Here is a 9,390-nt window from a genome sequence, read left to right as displayed (position 1 = left end):
GAACTTGGGAAAACAAAGATCAACCTCAGTCGCTTATTTGCATTATTCATGAAATCTGTGTGAAAAAGGAAAAGTACTTTCTGACATGCATTGTGTAGACATGAGCTAAATTCTGTCATGTGTTTTCTGAAATCTGGAAAAAGAGCGATATTGAGGATATGAAAAGTTGTGCATTTATTTACAAAGATGTTCTGGCTTTTGTGTTCAGCGTGTATAACTGTCTGATTCTGTTTTGGTACTCTGTATTATTTTGTTATAACATCTGAAAACCTTTGGCATGGTGTATTGGTTTTCGTATCTGACTCTCTCTCTGCTTTGCTCTACTCTGCTCTGTTATACTCTGCTCTATTTGGGTTGGTACCAACTTCTCTGTCTCTGAGTGCACCCACTTTGGAAACAAAGTAGTTTTATTGTGGTCTTTCCTGTATGCACACTCGGGGCTCCGAGAAGAATAAAGGAAAGATTTCACCTCTGTCTCTGCCTGGTTTGGCCACCGGGGTTAGCACAACCCTACCACGGGGGTGAAACATGGTCTCTGCTCTGTTTGATGCTATGTTTTGATTTGATGATGATACTCAGTTTATGTTATGCCAAAGTACTATGGGTTTTACTTGTTTTAAAACCATCGCTCTGTCATTTTGAAAATATGTTTTGTTCTGCATGATAACTCTGAAAAAATATTTTGTTCTGCATACTCTCCTTGATAAATGCTCATGTTTGCACGCTAGCATATGATTTCTGCTTACTGAGTTGTTGATGACTCACCCCCTATCATTATAATATTTTTCAGATGATGTAGTGAGTCCAAATGAGGACCTGGATTAGAATGCTGGTTGTGGCTAAGCTGAGGAGATGTTGGTAGAAGAAGGACTTCTGGTGTTCTTAGTTTTAATATCTTTGAGTGTTATTTATGTCTTGAGTTTAGTAAGATTTATGAAATATTTAGTTGGTTTGTTATGATTATCGGGAAGTTATGGACCCCTTTGATTTATTATTATTGCATTAAAGATTGTGTGGAGTTTGTAATGAGATTATTGAGAAGATTTGAGATTGATTTCATTTATGAAGTTTTTGGAGTTTATTCTTTGGATGTGTTGGGAGGTATGTTTACGAGTGACAAGTAGAAATTCTCCAAGCCACCCGGGTTAGGGGCGTTACAGTCATAAATGCTTATCTATTTGCATTTATATGCTAGAGAATCCACTAAAGTGTATTGAAAAATGGAACTAGATTTCTCAAAATTTTCTATGTTCTTTTTATAAGTAATTTAAAATAAGACATAATTTTTTCTCTATGTTTTTTTTTTTATATATATTTTGAATCAATGTTTAGTTTGATTTAAAATAGCACATAATGATATGAAATTGTATATAAAGATATATTGTAAATATTAAAAGATATGAAGATATTATTGATAGTTAGAGAAAATATTTAAAATGAATAAAAATATTAAAAAGTATAATTTTTAAATGATATAAAGAAAAAATAGATAAATTGATGTATGATATATTATAAAAAAAATATGTAAAATAAAAAAAAGATAGATTTTAATAATATATTTTAAAAAATGAAATAAATAATCTATTAAAAGTGCCCTAAATCAGTCAAAAAACAACTTCGACTACGATGGAGAATTCAGATCGTAGTTGAAATCGAATATCCGAATTTTTGCACGTTCCATTGATGGATGCAACCCTACTCCCGTTTCCGACTTACTTGAGGTCCAACTGCCAGACTAGCTTATTGTACCTGCCTGACAATCAGACTGTGAAGAGATGATGAAGAGATAATTGTTAAATACATATCCCAAGATTATATTCCTCCATTATGCAAGTTTCCAATTTCAAACACCCATCCAAATCCAATTCAAAAGCCCTTCCCCACCTCACCTACAACAAGACTACACCACGTGGACGCACGGGCCTTTTCAAGTGGGAGTGTCGTATATAAGACAAGTGGCACTCTTCCATTAGTGGGGACATCAAATCCCACGTGTTTTGTGGCTGTCCATCACGTGATCCAGGACCCGCTGGTGTGTGGCCATGGTACAGGATACGAATGTACTATAGTTTCCACTTTTGATAGCAGAGATAGGCAACAGTCGTCGTCAAATCCTTATCCAGCAATAACACCACACTTTTAAGTGGTTTTCTATCGTGCTCAGATTTAGTGTGATGCTGTTAATGATGCTTTTTTGTTTTGTTTTTTTTTTTTTTTTTTTTTTTTTTTCATTTGAAATATGATGCTGTTACTGGTCTCTTCCCTCTTAACACAACCAGTCTACCACTCTAGTTTCTATAAATCCTCTTGTCACTCTGGAAGTATGACCAACGCTAGTTTGAGACTCGGGGCCTGTGACAGCATTATGCCAACATGTTGCCTTTATCTGCATTTGCACCTGCACCTGCACCTCTACTTCGCTCTCTCTCTCCCTCTCCCTCTCGTACATAATAATTTCGAAAAGCAAACCAGCTTTAAAAGCATGGCAAAAGCTCTATATTCATCGGGAGATGAACTGATTAACAGGTGCAGTTGCAGTTGCAGGTGAATGCCATCTTGGCTCCTTAAAGGGATCCCAGTAAGTAGGTTTTTGAAGACTGACCAGCTTTTAATTGTTTCGTAGTATTTATTTTTTCTTCCAATAGGGTTATCATGAAGATTTGTTTGAACTAAAGAAGCAATGCATGAAGGGATCTGCCAAGGTGTAAAAGACTTCATCAGCCAACAAGGCGTACGTTTGAGGGTGATGAAATGATCTCTCACAATATTTATGTTTGCTTTTGTGACTCAAAAAGCTGTTCTGTTCGTTGTTTTGACCCAACATCCATCAAGATATGTGAGACTCTCACAAATAGGCTTCCAGAAGAAGGTAACAATCTCTCTCTTTCTCTCTCTCTCTAAACAAAGCTACATGAAAGTAAGCATCCACCCAGAAACTCCCTCGTAATCTCTTAGCTTGGGAGCTAGAGTAGTTAATTCTATGGGCTATGTAAAATCATTTGATCATCCTAGTTCGGGCTTTTAATAGGCTGTATTGATTTATAGAGAACAGCTAGCTATACGAAGATCGATATAGCCTTTCAGAAACTTCCCTTACGTATATATCTTGTTTCTCTCAGAACGGCAATAAGGGCAGGTAATAAAGTTCTTCACAGCCTTCTTTTGGGAATACTTAGGGTAAGTAAAATCATTCTGGGTAACCTCGATTACTGATGGGCCTAATTCCAAGTACTTTCGCAATGTTTATAGGGCACATCGATATAGAAAACTTGTGCCTCCGTTGAAAGTTCTTGAAAAAGATATATAGATCGTACTTCCTTCTGATGATGCTTGGCGAAAATATGATCAGATCACACAGGTGCTCTAGAGGAAATCCTTTGTGAAACTGCTATATATATATGTACCAGTACAGACTGTATCTCTTTTGCACTTGGGCCAATTACTTGGTAGCTTCTTCTTCTCAAGTTAGGAAGAAAAGTTGGGAATCTATTCCAACATAAAAGGGATTAACCTTAGGCTTGACTATCACAGTAGTGATTCAAAATATATGGCCTCGGCCTGCTCCTTCAAAATGCCGATTTCTTCAGCTTATTTATTTTTGTAGAGAAGAGCCTAGCTATAACCGTATCAAAAGTAACATTTAGGCTTCTGGCTCCCTTTTTCCAGTAATAAGTAATAGAAATAAATAATAATAATAATAATAATATATAGATTAAGTCTTATAAATTTATTTAGGCAGTAGCTTGAATTGGAATGCATGAGTCCTCTTGCTACTAATTATAATGTAATTATAGACTAGTTTTCATTTTATAACGTTAATTTAATGACATTATTTAATTTTAGTTTATTGTGGCTTCATGGGAACAATATTCCATGTTTCTAAAATTGTATATTGCATTTGATGTATAGTATGATGCTTTACATTAATTAAGGATGGTGGTTAATTAGTTTATTATATAGAAGATATAGATCTCACTAACCTTTTTTCTATTAAATCTGTGATTTATTTTCTATTATGTTGTGTTCTGACATCCAATTTGCAGTTTATAAGCATCTCTCGTGTCTTGCACAATGTTACCTTGCATTAACAATATTTCATGTTTAAATATACTGAATGTGTGATGTAAGCTATGAGACAGATGGATCATGTAAGGTATTGGTGATGATGTTCCTCATAAAAGTAAATGAACAGTTTTTTGCTTTTCTTCTAGAACTCATTCCTTATGGTATTGCGCAGGCCTATATGGAGCCTAATTTGCTATAACCAACAATATTTATATAACTCACTTTCCAGAATAATCATTGTATTACTGGAAACCTTATCCAAAATGAAAATAATGATGAAGTCATTCATGAAGAAATGTGTATGATTTGTTAACCGAAGGATTTTCAATAAGTTTTCTCTAATTCATTTAAAAAATGACACAGAATTTCTCACATGCCTTTTCAATCAAGGGACTATTCAGTTACTTACAGGGTAAGGACATTCTGCCCTCCGTGTTATACTCTTAAGAGGAGCCCTTATCCTTTAAGTACACTCTGGTTTCTATCAATACTCAGTCAGGTACGTGTACAAATTAGGACTTAGCTACTATAATATATAAGTACAGGCAGTTTGGTGCGTCAAACTGCGTATCAACACTCAGCATAGTTATTTTTATTAAAAAAATAAATAAAAGAAAAATAAGGTCTTCTATCTCACGAAAATCATTATTATTTTCAATTCATACTGCTTTATTAAACAAATGTCTTATATTTAATATTGATGTGTAAAATCACTTACAAAAAGATTTTTCGATATATATATATATATATATATATATATCTCTTTTGTTCATTCCCAGACTTAGGTATTGAAGATATCTCCCTTTGGGATCATTCAAGGCTTTATTCTGTTTTGCAGGTAGCATTTGGGTTTGTTTAGATAGTAAGATGAGATGAAATAGTTTTAAATGAGTTGAATAAAATATTGTTAGAATATTATTTTTTAATATTATTATTGTTTTAAGATTTGAAAAAGTTGAAATATTTATTATATTTTGCATGAAAATTTAAAAAAATTGTATTGATGTGATGAGATGATATGAAATCATCTCTGTATGCAAACAAGCTGGGAACACTAGAGGCTGGGAACGCTACTATGGTTATTCGAAATTGTACCAACACTTGGTAACGGTGAAGATTCAAGGAAACCAGTAAAGCATATTCTGCATTATCAACGAAAGATTGGGCAGCCGTAAGAGATATTGGGCCAAAGACTTATGCCTTTGTGTTCGAAACCTAAACAGTGATTTCCATGGAGATTGGTATTCCAAGTCATCCGGTGAAGTGCTATGGCGTGGAAGCAAACATGGAGAACTTAGAAGGAAACCTGGACTTGTTGGAGGAACAAAGGGAGTTAGCAGAAGTGAGCTACCTGTAAGTATTAGAGAAAGGTGGCAGAATACATCAAAAGGATACCTGAGGACCGTATGTAATAATAGTGAGTAGAAGGCCATGAATATATCATCCAGATGACATGAATGGGAAGAGGCTCCCAAACTCGTGGAAGACTTCTGCATTTGTAATGGTACATTAATAAAGATAATTTTGGTGTTCATGGTCTCTTCAAAAACAAGGCGATTAACGAACGTTAGACGCTCAAGTCAAGCACTTTCATTGTGGGGTAACTCCCGAGTTCATCGTCAATCACATTAAGCACTCATGTCAAGATTTCGCTATGCAGGATAACTCTCGAGCTTCTTACTAATCACATTAAGCACTCGAGTCAAGCACTCGTGCTACAAGGTAACTTTCGAGTCTCTCACAAATCGTATTAACCGCTAGAGTCAAGCACTCACACCGCAGGGTAACTCTCAAGTTCTCCACCAATCGCATTAAGTGTTTGAATCAAGCACTTGCACTGCTAGATAACTCTTGAATTTCCCACCAATCACACTTAACATTGGAGTCAAGCACTTGTGCCACGGGATAATTGTTAACTCGTTGGGCAAACAAAGCACTCCCTGTTTGTCACATAAGGGACTTGCGCTGCATGGTAACCCCTACATGCCAGGTCAATCACGTTGGCAATCGAGTCAAGCACCCATGCAACAGGATACCTCCTAAGTCCTGCTCATAATAGTAGACAGTTGAGTCTAACAACTCACTTTGTTGGTAACTCTTTGCTCGATAGAGAAGAAAGTAATACCACCATTGAGTTTAGTATTCAAGCCCTGCAATAGCAAAATTGATTTACACAACAATGTGGAATGCACAATCAAGAAAGGGAAAAGACTTTGTAAGCCAAAAGTGGAAGGCATAACAACCACAAGATAGGAAACATAGAAACTAAACCCATGGTGTAACACCTAGGCCAAAACCCTAGCCTAGGCCCAAACCCTGGCCTAGTTCAGTGAGGATGCCTACCACTTGAAGAAACTGCGTCGTTTGGTAAATAAACTGTCCCTTTCAGTTTTCTTACTTCCCCATTAGTTTCTTCTCTTTTGTCCACTACACATGTCCCGTTTCCTTCCATTTCACACCCATAGTGTGCCTTACCTCCATAATGACTTTATCTGTTTGTATGATCCATAACCTACAAGTTCTCTCTCTCTCTCTCTCTCTCTCTCTCTCTCTCTTCTCCATAAGTCCGACGCCTCTCTCTACGCCGTTAGCTTCTACCTTGTCTACGAGTAAGCCTTACTCCTCATTTCTCTATCTCTCTTCTCTCTCTCTTCCCTTTTATGGAGGGCCATCATCGTCCAGCTTCATCACAGCCAGCCTTCATGCCATCTGATCCTAAGACCAGACCAATAAGCTCCCCCCCTCTCACGTTTTGGCTCTATTTGTCCCTCTCAGATCTTTGTCTCTTTCTTTCGGTTATTCTTTTCTCTCGGATCTTCTTTGTCTCAAATTTTGTTGCCTCATGTTGCAGCATACTACATTTTGCTGATCGTGCTTGTCTAGCCTTGCCGCATGCCATCCTCTAGCCATTGCAATCTAGCACTATGAATAAAGCACCAGCCAACATAGAAACTACCTTCCCTAGCCCTATTCTCCTTCACTCCATGCACAGCCAAACCACTGACTCCACTTTAGACCATGACAAGCATGCATGCCATCACTCACAAAAGACCCAACTCGTTGCTAACCTCCATCACACATAACATCCCCTATTTTCACAGCAACCCAACAACATCTCCATTGCATCTGAGGGTTACTCACGTCGGTCAAAATCACAAAGGTATAACTGACACTTGATTTCTAGAAATTCATGTGTTGTGTTAACTATCAATTTTGTGTTGAGATTGTTGCTTGTATGGACTGTTCTTATCAGTGGTTGGGAAAATTCTTGTTGTTAGACATTGGCCAAGTGTATGGGAGAGCCTAACAGAGTGTTATACAATTGATCTTGGTGGTTGCTATAAATTTAAGTCTCTGTTTTATATGGTAGATCTATAAATTATGTGAAGTCATGGTGGGTTGATTTGTGGTAGGTCTCTTGATGTGATGTTGGGGACTGAGGAAGGAATTGATTGTGGGCTATTTGTGTTGGATATGTTGTAATATGGGTTGTTTGTGTTTGATTGATATGCCAGAAGTAAGTGGGGGTTGATTGCTTGATATGTCGGTTTGTGGGATGCTTGGTTGTTTGACATATAAGGAGTCTCGAGTTTTTGGGATGCTTGGTTGTGTGGGCAGAGAAGACCTAAGAGTGTCTGTTTGGTTATTTGGGCATGTTGGTTTGACATGTCGAGTGTAAGTTGTTTTTGAATATGTGGACTATTTGTATAACATGTCGCTAATGAGTTTGTGAATAGTAGTGAGCTTGTGATAAATGGTGAAGAGAATATGAGGAGGATTGGTTAATTTTTGAGAAGTAGTGAAATTCTTTAAATGTTGTGATGGATTTGTTCATGCTGAATCTATAGCTCGGGTTATGGATTTTGTTTGTAAAGCTAGTTTTGTGCTTGTTTGAGATTCGTCAGTAAAGTGAGTGTTATGCTTGTTTGGGTTACTAACACTTTCATAATTGTGTTCTGGTTTAGGTTTTGATACTGTTAGAGGTCGATCCAAAGGCTTAGATAAGTCACTGTAAGAGTCAGGTAAGCGGGACTCTTATACTAGACTTTGCGTAAAAGAAAATAGACTCAGATTTATTTTATGAAAAAATGCATATTTTTTTTTTTTTGCGAAGAAACTTGAAACAACCTTTGTCATTTTATCTACATTACTCATGAAATCTGTATAAAAAGAGAGAATTATTTGTGAAAGAATATTTTGTTATGACTAGTGTAGACATGAGCTATATTTGACATCTGATTCTTAGTTGTATAAAAAGAGCAAATATTAAATATGAAAATTTTGCATGGTTATGAAAAGATGATTCTGAATCTGTTCAGTACTTTATTATGATATGATGTGCCATTTGAAATCTCTAGCATGACATTATGTTTATGTCCTGCTCTGACCTTATACGGGTGTAAAAATGTGACCTTTGTTCAGGCTGGTGTCAACTTCTTTATTTTTGGTGCATCCACTTTGAAAATAAAATAGTTTTCCACATGACCTTTCATGTCTATGTACTCCAAGCTCCACGAATAATAAATGGAAGATTCACATTTTTTTATACTCGATTGGCCATCGAAATTTGCACAAACCCTACTACGGAGATTAAACATGGAATTCAGTTCTAATATGGTGATGTTTCAGTTATGCTATACCAAAGGACTTTTGAATATGTGTATTTCTGAATTGTTGCTATGATATCTTTGGTAACATATTTTGTTTTGGATTTTGTTACTGGCTCATGCTTACACACTGGTATATGTTTTTGGATGTTATCAGCTGATGATCAATAATTGGAAGCATGGGCAAGGTTATGTGAGCATAGTAGAATAAGTACAAAGAGGGGTACTTTGATTTTAGGAGAGTTTTATTTAGTAGTTTAATTTGATTTTGTTAAATGGGTATTTTGAAAGGCTGACATTTATTTTAAGATTTGTGATATTTTAAATTAATTATATTGAGGTAGTTGATTTGAAAAAATAAATTTTATGTGTCATTGAGAATTTTGAGTATATGTATTATGTTGATGGGATCAGATGAGTTAAGGTACTAAGAAATAATTTTCTAACCTTCCGGATATGGGGCGTTGCGTGTGTAGATGCAAAAACTTATATGACAGGGACTTACATAACAAGTCCAGTATTGTACCCTTTATTATGCCACTTATTGGTGGCTCATTTATTTATCTTTATATATATATATATATATATATATATATTAAGTATGTAAAAGATTTTCCTTATGTTATAACTGCAGAGCTGGAGGTTTCGGATTGAACTTGACCATATATGGACGCACGAGGTTGAAGGCCTTGTGGTTGAGTTGTCATTAATGGTTCAT

General features: G+C 36.0%; 1 long non-coding RNA gene across 1 annotated transcript; it reads left to right on the top strand.

The window, feature by feature from the left end:
* The first annotated feature begins 2,118 nt into the window (after positions 1–2,118).
* LOC121240365 lies at positions 2,119–3,158 on the top strand. Its single transcript, XR_005935529.1, has 2 exons — positions 2,119–2,743; positions 2,968–3,158. It is a non-coding gene; the product is annotated as an uncharacterized LOC121240365 (long non-coding RNA).
* The last annotated feature ends 6,232 nt before the right edge of the window (positions 3,159–9,390 follow it).

Source organism: Juglans microcarpa x Juglans regia, chromosome 7S (assembly GCF_004785595.1).
Source record: "Juglans microcarpa x Juglans regia isolate MS1-56 chromosome 7S, Jm3101_v1.0, whole genome shotgun sequence".
NCBI classification, from domain to species: Eukaryota; Viridiplantae; Streptophyta; class Magnoliopsida; order Fagales; family Juglandaceae; genus Juglans; species Juglans microcarpa x Juglans regia.
Note: the sequence above shows the minus strand (reverse complement) of the source record. Positions and strands in the feature narration are given on the sequence as shown.